General features: G+C 43.7%; 1 long non-coding RNA gene across 1 annotated transcript; it reads left to right on the forward strand.

Moving 5' to 3' along the window:
* The first annotated feature begins 502 nt into the window (after positions 1–502).
* Positions 503–3,746, forward strand: LOC136664369 (uncharacterized). Its single transcript, XR_010795128.1, has 4 exons — positions 503–629; positions 2,036–2,119; positions 3,029–3,111; positions 3,300–3,746. It is a non-coding gene; the product is annotated as an uncharacterized lncRNA (long non-coding RNA).
* Positions 3,747–17,038: the final 13,292 nt, after the last annotated feature.

Below are 17,038 nucleotides of genomic sequence, written 5' to 3' on the forward strand. Positions count from 1 at the left end.
CATGAATTTGGGTGTGGTCTTAGATTCAGCTCCCAAGAGTTCTCAAGGTCTTGGAAAGAATAAACCATCATTGGGGCAATGATCATCAGTTTCCCTGTGCAAAAAGCACCTGTACTGAGAGAATCAGTCCATCACGTTTTTCTGAATATGCACCTGAATTAAATAATAAAATAGAGATCATTTACTCTTTAACCCTAGCCAGATGTTTTGAGAAAAGCAGTTGTAGATGCTCTAAAGAAGCCTTCAAAGTGATTTTTTTTTCATTGTATTTATTCATTTATTTATTTTCTTGTCATTAAGATCAGCTTGTTTGTAGAAGACTTCAGTCTTCAAATGTAAGTCTATTGTATCTATTTTACAACACAAACTGCACTTTCACTAAGACAAAAAAAGTAGTCAAATATATGCCATTGTAACATGTGTTTGGTTCTGTGTGGTGTTCTTTTCTGTTTTGGATCCTTGTCATGTGATCGTCTCCCTGGTCATGTGATTACTTTTCTGGTGTCACGTGTCTTGCTTGGTTCCTAGATGTTTCTTGTCTGTGGTGTTGTTTTATAGCCTTTGTTTCTTGGTTCTGGGTCATTGTTTGCTGTCAGTCTTCTGTCCATACTTCAAGTGTCTGTTTCAAGGTATTTGTGTGGTATTTGGCTCTTTGTTAAGTCTTCAAGTCCAGTGTTTAGTTCCTTAGTTGTGTGTTTAGCCTCCATGTTTCATGTTTAGTCATTTAGTTCATTGTTATGCCCCCTAGCTCTCTGTTTAGTCTTATTTGCTCTCTCTTTGTCTCTTGTTCTTTGTTTCCCTCTGTTTGTATATTGTCCGTATTGTACTTTTTATGTCAGTTTTGTTTCTCTTGTATTTCCTGGCCTTAGTGTCTTGCATCTGGTCTTTGTTAGTGTCCTGTATTATTCATTAAACATATCTCCTACACTTACCTCCATCCCTGTTCCTTGTCCTTCAACCAAACCCCCGCATGACAGCCATTTCTATGGGGCTCAGTAAAAGGGGCTTGTTCTGTGTGGGATTTAAAGTCTGCCAGACATCTAAGCAGTTAAAATCCTCACAAATTCCTACAAGTGCCCTTGATTGCTTTGTGGGCATGGAATTTTTAACAGTGAATTTATCCATTAAGAGATCCGTTAAGCAGTAAAAATCCCCCCTTACTTTTGCTATTTCAGAGGAGAATCCTTTTGTTCTGGTTATGGCTGCTCCCATGAGGGGTCCCCACAGTGGTCCACGCCGTCAGATTGGCACAGATCTAATACTGGATGCCCTTCCTGATACAGCCGTCATGTGCCACCTGGGGGAGAGTTACTAGGAGGGGTCTGATTAGTGCAACCCCTAGCAGCTGGGAGGCGGACATGGGGAAAACACAATGGACTCCACACAGACAGTGACCTGAGGTGAAAAGGGTTTCACAGACCCCCAGGCAGACGAGCTCTGGCACAGAATCAAATTCTGTAACTTTAAAAAAAAACACAGTTAAAAAAATCAGCCGAGAAATTTGGAGGACAAGATAAATTATGGATGGACATCTCATCCCCATAGAGGACTTCTTTAATGGAGATATAGCTATCAAACCTAGCTTTAACATCTGCTTAAAAACTGGAAGTTGTACACCACTGCTGTTTGTTATAATGTAAATGAAGGAATAAAACTGTCCAGCTGTGCCTCAGGTACAGGTGCCCAACATCATCTAAATAGAGTTCTTATAGCAATAATACATCTGTCTGTTCTTTTTCGTAATGCATTCAAAACCTTTCTCACTTTAAATGGCCCATGCAAGTCCCTAACAGGCCGAGTTTTCCCATTACCCTCAAGTTTCATACCACTGACTGAGAGCTGCTTTATTGCACAGATATAAGGATTGTAAAATTATATAAAGACCATATAAATATTGTGCACCGCGACCCTGAAATGGAGAAGCGGAAAAGAAAATAAATGAATGAATGAATAAATGTCATAAAATAATGTCTAATAAGGTATTAATGTCATGTCTGAATCCCCTATTTCCCATATTTCCCCAAATTTCCCATAGTCCTGTGTGACAACATGAAAACATACTCACCAGACGAAAAGGACAGAAGCATCTAGTGGAGCCCAGCTAAGTTTCTGCACACATGTAAGTTCATCGTTCATTCATTGCCTGTAAGCGCTTATCCGCTTCAGGGTCACGGTGGGTCCAGAGCCTACGTGAAATCACTGGGCACAAGCACTCACACATGCACACCTATGGACACTATTGACACAGGGTACTTGAACCTACAACCTCCAGGTCCCTAGAGCTGTGTGACTGCGACACTACCTGCTGCACCACCGTGCCGCCCACACTAACCAGAAATACCCAGAGTAAACCTAGATGAATAATCCATTGTCTTCAAAAGTTGCAATTATTCTGGCTAGCATTAAGGAGTTGGTGTGTTCTCCCTGTGTCTGTGTGGGTTTCCTCCGGGTGACTGTCTGTGAGGAGTGTGGTGTGTTCTCCCTGTGTCTGTGTGGGTTTCCTCCGGGTGACTGTCTGTGAGGAGTGTGGTGTGTTCTCCCTGTGTCTGTGTGGGTTTCCTCCGGGTGACTGTCTGTGAGGAGTGCGGTGTGTTCCCCCTGTGTCTGTATGGGTTTCCTCCGGGTGACTGTCTGTGAGGAGTGCGGTGTGTTCCCCCTGTGTCTGTATGGGTTTCCTCCGGGTGCTCTGGTATCCTCCCACAGTCCAAAAACCCAGGTTGGTAGGTGGATTGGTGACTCAAAGTGTCCGTAGGTGTGAGTGTGTGAGTGAATGTGAGTGTGTGTGTTGCCCTGTGAAAAGCTGGTGCCCCCTCCAGGGTGTATTCCCGCCTTGCGTCCAATGATTCTAGGTAGGCTCTGGACCCACTATGACCCTGAACTGGATAAGGGTTACAGATAATGAATGAATGAATGGCTAGCATTAGCATTTTGGAATTCTGGTAATGTCATGGCATATTGCTGCCTTCAAAGCACGTCTCAAATGCAATTCAATTACAGCTACCTTCATGTCAACATTCTGCCTTTACAGGGACTGAATCATGAAAGAGCACGGGCAAGTCACTGAGGTTGCTACCTTCTATTCCGGACACAGCCAAAATAAGCAAAAACAAGGTGGTTACACCTCTAAATATAAGAGGGACAAGAGTATATGCCTGTTTTCTTCTTTTTTCCCCCCATCCTTTTCCATTGTATTAATAAATTGACAAAAAAAATCTTCAATATGTCCACAATGCCACTCACAACAAAGCCAAATAACCTTTAAAAACCTACTGTAATAGAGGTCAATTTTTTTTCTGTAGGCTGGAGAGCCAGTTTGCCAGATTTACACATATGCTCTTCCTGATGAATACTATCCCACCTTTGGGAAGCAGACCCAGTATGCCCTCCGAGGTGTTTTCTCGAGTTGAGAACATCCAAAAGTCTCAGCAGGCAACATGCAAATTTCGCTGGTTGAACCCAGGGTTATGTTGAGTTTGTCTGGGCACAGCGGAGCATATCAAGCTTCGATGTCTTGGAGACACTGGCACAACGGCTGGAATTCTCTGCATTTCTGCAGGATTGCTGCTGAGAAATTCTGATGGAGGGATATTTTATTCTAAAAATGTGTCACATCAGATTGCTACCCATCTGCTATTACCCCTGGAAAACATCACACTTAAAGGATATTCACACAGCTTTTGTATTTCGTAAGACGTTAAACAAAACACTGAACATTCTGGCTTTGTGAAACCTTCCTCAAATAAATGATTATGATGAATGGTGCTTTTTAGATTAATTAAACAAAAATATCATGGAATTACTCACCTTTTGGAATCATCTAATAAACCACTAATAAAAGGAATATTCTCTATCCATGTAAGTGCTTTATTTATTTACATTTATTCATTCATTGTCTGTAATCGCTTATCCAGTTCAGGGTCACAGTGGGTCCGGAACCTACCCGGAATCACTGGGCGACACACAATCACACATTCACACTTTTGAGTCACCAATCCACCTACCAGTGTGTTTTTCGGGAGGAAACGAGAGCACCTGGAGGAAACCCACGCAGACACAGGGAGAACACACCACACTCCTCACAGACAGTCACCCGGAGGAAACCCACGCGGACACAGGGAGAACACACTCCTCACAGACAGTCACCCGGAGGAAACCCACGCAGAGACAGGGAGAACACACCACACTCCTCACAGACAGTCACCCGGAGGAAACCCACGCAGACACAGGGAGAACACACCACACTCCTCACAGACAGTCACCTGAAGGAAACCCACGCAGACACAAGGAGAACACAACACACTCCTCACAGACAGTCACCTGGAGGAAACCCACACAGACACAGGGAGAACACACCACACCACCCGGAGGAAACCCACGCGGACACAGGGAGAACACACTCCTCACAGACAGTCACCCGGAGGAAACCCACGCAGACACAGGGAGAACACACCACACTCCTCACAGACAGTCACCCGGAGGAAACCCACGCAGACACAGGGAGAACACACCACACTCCTCACAGACAGTCACCCGGAGGAAACCCACGCAGAGACAGGGAGAACACACCACACTCCTCACAGACAGTCACCCGGAGGAAACCCACGCAGACACAGGGACAACACACCACACTCCTCACAGACAGTCACCTGAAGGAAACCTACGCAGACACAAGGAGAACACAACACACTCCTCACAGACAGTTACCCGGAGAAAACCCACACGGACACAGGGAGAACACACTCCTCACAGACAGTCACCCGGAGGAAACCCACGCAGACACAGGGAGAACACACCACACTCCTCACAGTCACCGGGAGGAAACCCACTCAGACACAGGAAGAACACACCAAACTCCCCACAGACAGTCACCCGGAGGAAACCCACAGAGAAACAGGGAGAACACACCACACTACTCACAGACAGTCACCCGGAGGGAACAAACGCAGACACGGGGAGAACACACTCGTCACAGACAGTCACCCGGAGTGGGACTTGAACCCACAACCTCCAGGTTGCAACACTACCGTACCGCCCAATCAGTATTTAATTAAATGAATGGACTATTAAAGAAACCAATAAGCCATTTTAGGGTTTTTCTAAATATGATTATCAGTTGCGAAAGTGTGACAGGTCATAGGTCTGCATTAAAATATACAAAGAGGTCACATGATCAGGATGTAGCAGATGTTTTTGTCACACCATTTCTTTTGCCAAGGTTACTTCCTGCCAGACTTTTACATCAGATGATTGTGTCTGGATGAACAATAAAACAGCTTGCTTGTTTGTTTAAAAATCTAGTAATTTTATGCAACCTTGTTTAAACACCCCCCCCCCCCCCAGGTGTCTTTTAAAGAATGAATTTACATAGACATAAGCATTTTGGTAAAGACAGTCTGACACCTAAGTGGGAATAAAAGAAAACAACATGGAAAGTAGTGAATTAAAGGAACCACATAAGCTTCAACTTAAGATGTTGACATAGTGGAATTATACCCACAAGCCTACGCCTCAGAACATCTTTTTTAAAGGCCATAGAGTCACAGGCTTTTTTCAGAGGACACAAAAACTATTACAAAATGAAATGATTTGACAGGTCCATTTTATACTTAAGGCATAGAAAGTGAAGGACCAACTGCCTCACTTCTTTCAGTTTGTGCTGAAATTACCCAAACAATATTAAAAACAAAACACTAACAATTTTCAATACGCAAGGATGGTTCAAACATTCTAAGAGCAAGGAAAAGCTTCTTTGGCTTAGAATGTATGAGTTTCCACTGGACAGAGCACACCAGCTTTGGAAAATAAAGATCAGAGTGGGATATGCGTAAGTACCACTTACAAATGGGTAACGCCTGATCCCGTTTCATCACTGCACCTGATTATTGCTACAGAATTGCTATTCAGAACAACAGCATTCCAGAAGATTAAGCCAAACTGCTTTGTGTTCAAGTCTCAACCACTTTATCAAATGCTAAGCCACCACCTCCTAACCTCAGCAAACAGGAGGGAAAGGCTTTAATCACACTGAGTGTGTACAGATCACAGTCCTGCCAGCGGACAAGGGGAGGTGTACAGAAGTGTTGAACACTGAGGATTACCATTTTAAAGTAATTACACCACTAACACAAGGTTAAGAGGTGATCACACTGGAAAACAGGTAATTCGTTTTTACAATTATTGGAAAAACAACAAGCTTCAGATTGCAGTTTATATTACTGCGTTCACCATGAAGCAACAATTCCCTGTGTGAATGGGGCATAGCTGTGCAATGGTCTTCAACTGAGGCCATCTTCTACATTGAAGAATATGGAGAAGGAACCAGCCAACTTGGTCAGGTACTTGGAAGAAACATGGGTGAAAATTAGAAGTCATTAATAGATCCATTTACAAATCACATTTATTCCCTAATGAAAGCATAAAACTCATTAGAAAAGACATGATTAAAACAAGTTTTCCTTTTTTCAAAGATGGGAAGGTGGGGGTGGTTACATAAACTATTGGATCTTGATTGCATTCACACATTCTGAGGCCAGAGATAAAGAACGTGATTACATTAACGTAATTTCACTCTCACACTTACAACAGATGTTGGTGTTTGAATGAACACATAAATATCTTGATTGTTTCTATAGTAATCAGATGTGTTTTTACACATTGTTTAAGTAATGTTCTACAGGGTGGGTCATTTATATGGAAACACCTTAATAAAATGGGAACGGTTGGTGATATTAACTTCCTGTTTGTGGCACATTAGTATATGGGAGGGGGGGAAACTTTTCAAGATGGGTGGTGATCGTGGCGGCCATTTTGAAGTCAGCCATTTTGGATCCAATTTTTGTTTTTTCAATGGGAAGAGGGTCATGTGACACATCAAACTTATTGGTAATTTCAAAAGAAAAACAATGGTGTGTGGTTTTAATGTAACTTTTTTCATGACAACAATTTATAACATAACAACCATTCCCATTTTATTAAGGTGTATCCATATAAATGGCCCACCCTGTACATCATGCTGGTTCCAGTTTTATTGAATAGTGGTTGAAAGATCAGCTTTGCAGGATGGATTTTAAATATCCAAAATCTCAATTGGACTGAGATCTGGACTCAGGCACAGATTCCCAGCAAGTTTGTTTGCCATGCCGTGGAACGGGTTCATTTTAACATGCTTTATTTCGTTTTTTTGGCAGATTTTTGTATTTTCACACAACATTCTGAGCAAACTTGTTTTCCAAAGTCATAATATCCCTTGTAAGAAAAGTATACTTGAATGGTGCTGAAGCAGTTATGTACTTACGTAATTTTGAAACTATTAAATAGTACCTAATCATTACTAATATGTAATTTAAATTATATTAAGTTACATTTAAAGTACACAGAGTATACTCATATGTTATCTTCAAGACAATTGTCATGCCCTCGTCCTGTCATGTCTGTTTTCCCTGCCATGTGCTCTCTTAGCACATGGCTCTGTTTGTTGTTGTCCATGTCTCCGCCCATGTCCTGCCTTTCTTCCGCCCCCTCGTTATCTGTCTCAGGTGCGTCTCGTCTGTGTTAAGTATTTAAGTCCCCTTGTCTCACTTCCTCTTGTCGGTCATTCGTTCCAATTCACAGTCTTGTTGTTTCCATTGTATTGTTTCGTTTCATTCCCCCAAGTCATGTTGTTTTGTTTCCACTGTAATTCTGCCTTGTCTGTTCCTCGCTCTATTGTTGTCGGTTTGCTATCTCCAGTCTGTCTGTCTTGTTACTCAGTTTAGGTTTCTCTCTTGGTCTGTTTAGCTCCTCCATGTCTAGTTCTCTGTCTTAGCTTAGCATCTTTAGTTCTTTCTGTTTAGGCTTCTGTTCAGTTCTCTCTGTCTAGGTTAGTCTGTTTAGTTCTCTTTGTCTAGGTCTCTGTTTAGCTCTGTGTCCAGGTTTGTCTATTTAGTTCTATGTCTAGGTTGAGTCTGTTTCTCTGTATGTTTAGCACTGTGTTTAGATTTAGTCTGTTTAGTACTCCGTGTTTAGGTTTCGTCTATTTTACTCTATGTCCTAGTTTAGTTCGCTTAGCTCCTTTGTCTATGTCTCTGTTATCTCTGTTTTGTTATTCTTTCATTAATAAAGTTCACTGTGTTTTAGCAAGTGCATCCACCCTGTGATTCCTGACAACAATTCAAGTATAGTTCCCTGAGCTGCCAAACTATACTCTAAAACCATAATAAACATATGATTAAATTAAGCATTAAATAATTATAAAATCATGAACTCTAATCATGTCTCTAATAAAATTGAAGCAGTAACACAAATTATGACAATATATAATTTTACCAGTTTTATACATGTAAATTAGAAGTATATGACTTGATGTGGAGCAGCTGCACGTGATCCTGCTGTCACCATGCTCTCAGTGCTCAGCATTAGTCTAGCATAAAGCCCTTAGCACAGTTTTCTCTGAAGTGATAGAGCACCAAACATTACATTGTGTATGAGTTGGGGAGGTGGTTGTAATCCTCCAGTAACGCTGTAGCGGCTAACTGCTGTCAAATCCACTCAGCAATGTTTCAACATTTCGTCTAAAGCTTTCACAGTAGAATAGAAGCTGTTACCATAGCAAAGGTGGGGAAAAGTACACATCAACACCTTTAATTTCAGTATGCTAACAGCGCTAACATACAGTCAAACCTGCATCACTCAGACTCTCAGGTCTTACAGCTAATAGCTTACTGTCTCTTCAGTGTGGATGCCAGGCTGTTGTGATGACCTTGTTGAAAACTGCTCACATTCTGTGCTTTTAAGTGTGAGTCGAGTGCTAGTTTTCTCAGAGGAGGAACTTGTTCACATGATGTGTTTTTTGTGAGAGGGAAAAAAGCAACAGAACCTTGAAAATGTGAACTGGATATTGTAGTTTATGAGCGTTCTGCCATTTACTGCTGTGCACTGATAATTTATGGTCTAATGAAGCAGTAATAAAATGTGGATTATCGGAACATTTATATTTCCATTATCATTGGGCTGTCCGCTTCTTTCCTTGGTGAAAATAGCGCTGATGTTACAGCTTTGCCACGCTGTGGTTCATCAAACATATCAACGTCCATGAATTCATCACTCGACTTTGTGTGGACTCTTGTGGAATCTCATTTACCAAGACAACTGACACCATTTCAAAGCAGCTATACTGAAACCCTTGTCTTGTCTAACGAATGCGTGAACTGGAAACTCTAAAGGTTCGGAAAAAAGCGTCAGGTTTCCTTTAAAGAACACCAGGTGAGAACACTAGATCTGTATTTTTGCTACAGTTGCAGAGTTTGGGGGAGGTGGGGTTTCCTACCCTCCTCCAAAGGTTACACAGTGTAGTTTCTGCAGTGCTTAGCCCAAAGTGGCAATGGCAAAACCTCTAATGTACCTATTACAGGTCAGTGGAGCATCACAATGATTTTGAAGCTGTAATTTTAAGGTAAAAATACTATCTAGTGTTCCTTTAAAAAGGGAAAATCTAATCACTGCACATAGGTTTTTGTGTTTGGTCACTGGCTTCATGAGTAAGTAGGGGTGGGATGTTTCAGACTGTTTGGTTTTCAGGAAGCCTTTGGAGGGCGATCTGGGCAATGTCGTGTGCTCCAGTGAGGAGGAGAAATATGTATCTTGGCTTGTGATTCATGGACTCGGAAGGCACCGTGGGTGTTTTATCCCAGTGAGGTGGTATTTTTCACGTTTCAATCTGCAGCTTGGCTTTACAAGCATCTCAGGGACAGTTGCTGGGTGTGTATGTGTGTGTGTGCGTGTGTGAAGGATGATTCCTCTCCAAGGGGAAATCAGATCTTTCCAGCACAGTGCAGTGTTTAGCTGTGGCTCAGTTAAACTGATGCTGTGATATGGCGTAATTGTATCGCTGCGACTATGTGCGGCTGTGTCCATGACCGTGTTTGTACACAAACATATGTGAAGTAGGGAACACTCAAGGCTCGAGAGAGGCGAGATTATCAGAAGAAACATCTGCGTCACATTAGAACAGCAGCCGCAGTGGGAGATAAACCAAAGAGCTCCCACTCTAATGAGCTGCTTGTGTGGAGCGCTGCAAAACACCCTCCTATCAAAAGCCCAAAAAACTGCTAATCACTGCTCCTCACACGGGGCAGCTTTCTGGGCCTCTTAGATCAGTCCGTTGCACGTGGAGGGTTCTAAGTGGATGAAAAGCAGACAGTTCTCGTACTCTCGAGGCCCAACTAATAAAGGCGCCAGGCTAATCTTAACTTTCTTTATTGCAGCAATTTCTACATCTCTGCTCAGGTCTCATATGAGTCCCAGTAGGACTCTGAAAGGATTGGCACTACACCCCCTCCTCCCTGCGCTATGATATGACTCTTTCCCAGGCGCAGTTTTATATCCTTCATTAAGCATTCCTTTTTCTCATTTCAAAAAGCTCTAAAAGTAGCTTTCCACTTAGGATCATTTAGAGGATCCGTGGCAGGTAAGTTAGTTACTCCGTTTCGCTGACAAAATGAAGACAAATGCCCTTTATTTCATTTGGTGTTCATTCCAGTTCCAGATCTAATGGTATTCATTTACAGGTTAGTCCTCTGTGGAGGTCTTGTAACTCTCCCAGACTTTGTTAGAGTGTATAGTTGGGATTGATTGCAAATTTAATCCGTATTCGTTTTCCCAACCAAGGCTAAATTTTGCCTGTTAAAATTAGAAGGTCATGTTGATCTTTCTCTGAAATGCTGGAGTGTGGCTCTAGCTGCTGAGCAGAGATAGGGACAGACGCCCTCGGATTCTTTCAGTTGTAAGCGGCAGAGGCGACTTTCCAAGAGCTTGAGCCATTGCCTTGGATGCCATTAGGGTCGTGTGAAAATCCTTTTCCTTTGATGGTAAAGCTTTCAGTTTTCTCCGTGCTTTTTCAGCTTCCCTGTTACTCAGTAGGTAGCACAGACTGCTCATCAAGTGGACAAAGTCGTGGGGTCAGATGTATGACAATTTGCGCTAGTGCAGCCGTAATGCGCTTGCAATGCACCTCAGATGAAGGGGAGATACAGTATGAAAAAAAAATCACTTTCTATAGGCATCCATCCATCCATCCCTCAATTATCCACCGCTTATCCGGGTCCGGGTCATGGGGGAAGCAGTAAGAGCAAAGAAATCCAGACATCCCTCTCCCAGCCACTGTCTCCAGCTCCTCCGGGGGTATGCCGAGGCGTTCCCAGGCTAGTCAAGATATGTAGTCTCTCCAGCATGTTCTTGGTCTGCCCCGGGGCCTCCTCCCCATTGGACATGCCCGGAACCCCTCACCAGGAAGGCGTCCAGGAGGCATCCGGACCAGATACCTGATCCACCTCAACTGGCTCCTCTCGAAGTGGAGGAGCAGAGGCTCCACTCCGGGTCTCTCCTGGATGACCGAGCCCTATGTTCTATAGGCATGTGAATATTAATTTGGGGATCTGGAATCTATCATTCCAAAGATGGGATTGCACTTCTTTCGGATTTTGTAGTGCTTTTTATGTAGAGTGCACCATTTATATGGATACACCTTAATACAATGGGAATGGTTGGTGATATTAACTTCCTGTTTGTGGCACATTAGTATATGAGAGTGGGGAACTTTTCAAAATGGGTGGTGACCATGGCGGCCATTTTGAAGTCGGGCATTTTGGATCCAACTTTAGGTTTTTTCAATGGGAAGAGGGTCATGTGACACATTAAACTTATTGGGAATTTCACAAGAAAAACAATGGTGTGCTTTGCTTTAACATAAATTTATTCTGTCATGAGATAATTACAAGTTTCTGAACACTCAGATAACCTGTTCAAAATGCTGTCCATTGTGTTGGATTGTCAATGCAACCCTCTTCTCCCACTCTTTACACACTGATAGCACCCTCTTCTCCCACTCTTCACACACTGATAGCAACACCACAGGAGAAATGCTAGCACAGGCTTCCAGTATCTGTAGTTTCAGGTGCTGCACATCTCGTATCTTCACAGTATAGATAATTGCCCTGTAGAGTGCAGACACTTTAGAACTGTCCCGCCTTTTTGTCTGAGTCTCTCCAATCACAGTGCTGAGCCTTTGTTTATGTGAGAGACAAAGTGGAGGTTAAACAGAGCAAAATATTATGAGCATAGTTTTCGAATTAGAATCACTTTATTGGCCACTGTGCTTGCACACAGAGGAAATTGTTCTCTGCATTTAACCCAATCCGTGGAGTGAAACACACATTTACACGCACACTAGTGAACACTAGGGGGCAGTGAGCACACATGCCCGTAGCGGTGGACAGCCCTAGCCACGGCGCCCAGGGAGCAGTTGGGGGTGTTAGGTATCTTGCTCAAGGGCTCTTCAGTTCCCTTACCACCAGGCCACAAGTAGTTATAAGAAATAGTAGTACTGTTTAAATGTGAGGGAAACAACAATGGAGAAAAATAGAACCAAGTAAAAATAGCTGGGTCGTGCAGCAGGTAGTGTAGGGACCTGGAGATTGTGAGTTCAAGTCCCGCTCCAGGTGATTGTCTGTGAGCAGTGTGATGTGTTCTCCCTGTGTCTGCGTGGGTTTCCTCCGGGTGACTGTCTTGTGAGGAGTGTGGTGTGTTCTCCCTGTGTCTGCGTGGGTTTCCTCCGGGTGACTGTCTGTGAGGAGTGTGGTGTGTTCTCTCTGTGTCTGCGTGGGTTTCCTCCGGGTGACTGTCTGTGAGGAGTGTGGTGTGTTCTCCCTGTATCTGCGTGGGTTTCCTCCGGGTGACTGTCTGTGAGGAGTGTGGTGTGTTCTCCCTGTGTCTGCGTGGGTTTCCTCCGGGTGACTGTCTGTGAGGAGTGTTGTGTATTTTCCCTGTATCTGCATGGGTTTCCTCCCGGTGACTGTCTGTGAGGAGTGTAGTGTGTTCTCTCTGTGTCTGCATGGGTTTCCTCCAGGTGACTGTCTGTGAGGAGTGTGGTGTGTTCTCTCTGTGTCTGCGTGGGTTTCCTCCGGGTGACTGTCTGTGAGGAGTGTGGTGTGTTCTCCCTGTGTCTGCGTGGGTTTCTTCCGGGTGACTGTCTGTGAGGAGTGTGGTGTGTTCTCCCTGTGTCTGCATGGGTTTCTTCCGGGTGACTGTCTGTAAGGAGTGTGGTGTGTTCTCCCTGTGTATTGACAACTCAAAAGTTTTTTACGTGTAAGTGAATGTGTGAGTGAGTGTCGCCCTGTGAAGGACTGGCACCTTGTGCCCAGTGATTCCGGGTAGGCTCCAGACCCACCGCGACCCTGAACTGGATAAGCGATTACAGGCATGAATGAACGAATGAATAAAAATGGCTGAAATCCAGAGATCAAGTTTTTTGTCGTTGCTCATTGTCATTTAATGGAACAGGTGCTGAAAATGGGTATTCTGGACAGGGCTGTTTAGACAGGGTACAAATGATGATTTGTTGTTTTGTTATGGTATTTTAACTACAGCAGATATGTCAGAAACTCCAGAGGACTCCAGAGAACTGTGTTAACTTATGGAAAAGGTGGGTATAATATATCTCTCCTTTTAATGTTCAGTTTACTGCAGGTAATCACACAAACCGCACATACAGTCAGCTCCATGATTAATAACATGATTTAAAATAATATGAAAAATAATTAATATCATTAATAATTAATAAAGTCTATATATTTTCAGTTTAAGTTAATTTAGGCGTTCAGGATTCCTTACGCGGCTCCCCAAACCTTCTGCTTCATATCAGAGTCTACAATAATGGTATGCTGAGACAGTGGCTCTAAAAGATGAATGACTTTCTTGCTTGTGTTTACTATTAAGGCAATAATTATGAATCTGTCTGGAAGAGCTGTTAAGTATAGTCGAGGATCCTGTGTTTTTAGTCTTGTGTGGATTTTCTTTAATAATACCTGGGAAACCTTTTAGGATACAAGGCATTGTGGACATCATGAATACTTCCTCAAAGGGATTCATGAGGGATGCATGCTGTCACAGCTGGAGGGAGGACAGGGAGGCGGACGTACATGCAAGAATAGATTTATTTAAATGAAAGTAAACATGAACGGGAGCAAACTGGAGAGAACAAAACAAGAAGCTTGGACTGATGTAGATGTGAGCAAACACAAGACAAGACAAGACAAACACAGAAGCAGACCTCTACACACGGCCAGACAAGGGAGAACTGAAACAAACGAGCCTAAAAATACACAGGACCACAGAGGAGACAGAGGTGGAGACACTGACGAGAGGGCGGAGACAAGGGAGGAGACAAGAACAAAACAAAAACAGGGCCATGTGTTCACATGGCAACAAGGCAACAACAAACAGGAACACACAAGACAGGGCAAAAGCATGACGCATGCGTATTTGTGTGTTTGTGTGTGTGTGTGTGTGTTCACAAACTCTGGTCCAATATGTGACACACAACTTCAGCCACCCTGCAGCAAATTGATTGGAGCCTCTGAGGTTTATGTGTCAGGGAGTCAGGGGCTGGCAAGTTCACAAGATGAAAGCAAACTAGTCCATGAGTAGCATATGCTATTTTTTTTTCACCGCCACTTTCTGCCATGCCAGCTGGTGATAATAAGGTATTCTCTTCTGTCTTGGGCTTCTTTGACAAAGCTCTCAGCAGTCCTTTGACCGGTCTCATTAATTCCAGGCCATGACATGGGCTGTTTATGCCTCCATTGCCATGATGAGGTGTCTGGAATTTCCACACTCATGTACTCTAGACTGATATTGAGCAATCAGGATGCAGTGTGAGTGCGTGTGTGTGGATCAGCTCACCGAGGCCAGGACAGGAGGAGTGACTCAGGAACATCTGTTGTAGTTTAGTTTGTGCAGCGTAATATGTTGTAGCACACTCTCAGCGTATGCTCTACATTCTGCTTCCAGCTCCTGCTCAGCCTCTCTGTTAACAACAAGGAGCATCAACTATGTAGCATTGCTCCCCAGGGACAAGAGGAACACCACAATGAACTTGAGAAACTTCAGACTGAATCAGTGGAAGATCATACAGCAGAGGTTCGTTATGTAATCCGCTGTCCCTGGTGACCGCCAGAGCAGTCTTTTCTGTCGGAACATACCTGGATATTATAATTGCCTGTATCCTCTAACATTGCAGCTGGCTGGTCGTTTTAATAGCAAGAACATTCATTGATTTAAAATCTGTTCATAGAAGAGTGTTTCTATAATGTTTAATAAATATATATGTGTCTATAATGAAAACAGAAATATTGATGGCTATTGCTGTATATTTTAAATGTATAACTCTATCTGTCGTAACATAATACTCCCTTTACTCATAGGTGTACTTTGTATGTCTAATTACAGGTGGCAGTCCATCTGTTGCTCTGTATATTTTGAACCCTCCGAACCCTCTCTGACACTGACATTGTGGTGGTGTGTTTGTGTGTGTTATGATGGTACGTGTGTATCATTGCTGGACTAGAGGACGAGCAACGCAAAGTGTGCCGCATCAGATGAACTACTGTCTACAAGGTCGACCAGCAAGGTAGGTGTGTCTAATAGAGTGGAGAGTGAGTAGGTACAGTTGATAAAAACTTCAGCAACACTGCTGTGTCTGATCCAATGCACCATACTACTAACACAACACCATCATGTCAGTAGCACTGCTTCACACAGAAAGAGCCACCACCCTAATCACAGCTGCTCTGTGATGGTCCTGAGAGGGTTCTGACCATTGAATAACGGGGGGTCATAAGGGGGCTACGGCGGCATGGTGGCGCAGCAGGGAGTGTCGCAGTCACACAGCTCCAGGGACCTGGAGGTTGTGGGTTTGATTCCTGCTCCGGGTGACTATCTGTGAGGAGTTGGTGTGTTCTCTCTGTGTCTGCGTGGGTTTCCTCCGGGTGACTGTCTGTGAGGAGTTTGGTGTGTTCTCTCTGTGTCTGCGTGGGTTTCCTCCGGGTGACTGTCTGTAAGGAGTGTGGTGTGTTCTCCCCTTGTCCACATGGGTTTCCTCCGGGTGCTCCGGTTTACTCTCACAGTCCAAAAACACACGTTGGTAGGTGGATTGGTGACTCAAAAGTGTCTGTAGGTGTGAGTGTGTGAATGAGTGTGTGTGTGTTGCCCTGTGAAGGACTGGCGCCCCCTCCAGGGTGTATTCCCGCCTTGCGCCCAATGATTCCAGGTAGGCTCTGGACCCACCGTGACCCTGAATTGGATAAGGGTTACAGATAATAAATGGATAAGGGGGCTAGCAACAGATGGACTACAGTCTGTAGGCACCAGTATGATCAAATAGAAATTGGCCATAGCTTAATATAAATTATATAAAATTATTAAAATAAAAATGGACATCCACTCTAGGCTTCATTCATTCATTATCTGTAACCTTTATCCAGTTCAGGGTCGCGGTGGGTCCAGAGTCTATCTGGAATCAGTGGGCGCAAGGCAAGAATACACCCTGGAGGGGGCGCCAGTCCTTCACAGGGCAACACAGACACAGACATTCACCAATCCACCTACCAACATGTGTTTTTGGACTGTGGGAGGAAACCCACGCAGACACAGGGAAAACACACCACACTCCTCAGAGACAGTCACCAAGAGCGGGAATCGAACCCACAACCTCCAAGCCCCTGGAGCTGTGTGACTGCGACACTACCTGCTGCACCACCGTGCCACCCCCGCTCTAGGCTTATTAACTTTCAAATATCAGCTGCAGTCTTAGACTCTGGCATGTTAACAATTGCTCATTTACTCCAGTCCATTGAGAATGACTTCCCTTAGGACGCTGTCTGTGGCAACAGCAAATTGGCACTTGTTAAGAGCGCAATCTCGATTTGTCTGTTTTCGTAGAACTTTATTTAGCATGTGGTCATGCTCTGTCCTGTCTGCCTCTTAAGCCAAGATCAGCACGACTCTGAAATTTCCCCTTTTAGACATGAAATCAATGTCTGAAAATGTTCAGGCAAATTGTATTCCAAATAAGAGGCTTGCTCAAAAAAAAAAAAGTGTCTACCCATCAGTGTCAAAGTGGAATTTGCCAACATTCCAAATTTGTAAAGATGTTTGCCCACTTTGTGCTGTGCCAAAAGCTTATCAACTGCTGGCAGAATATCACTGGCTGGTGAGGCTCATGAAT

The sequence above is a fragment of the Hoplias malabaricus genome, chromosome 13 (genome assembly GCF_029633855.1).
Source record: "Hoplias malabaricus isolate fHopMal1 chromosome 13, fHopMal1.hap1, whole genome shotgun sequence".
Classification (NCBI taxonomy): domain Eukaryota; kingdom Metazoa; phylum Chordata; class Actinopteri; order Characiformes; family Erythrinidae; genus Hoplias; species Hoplias malabaricus.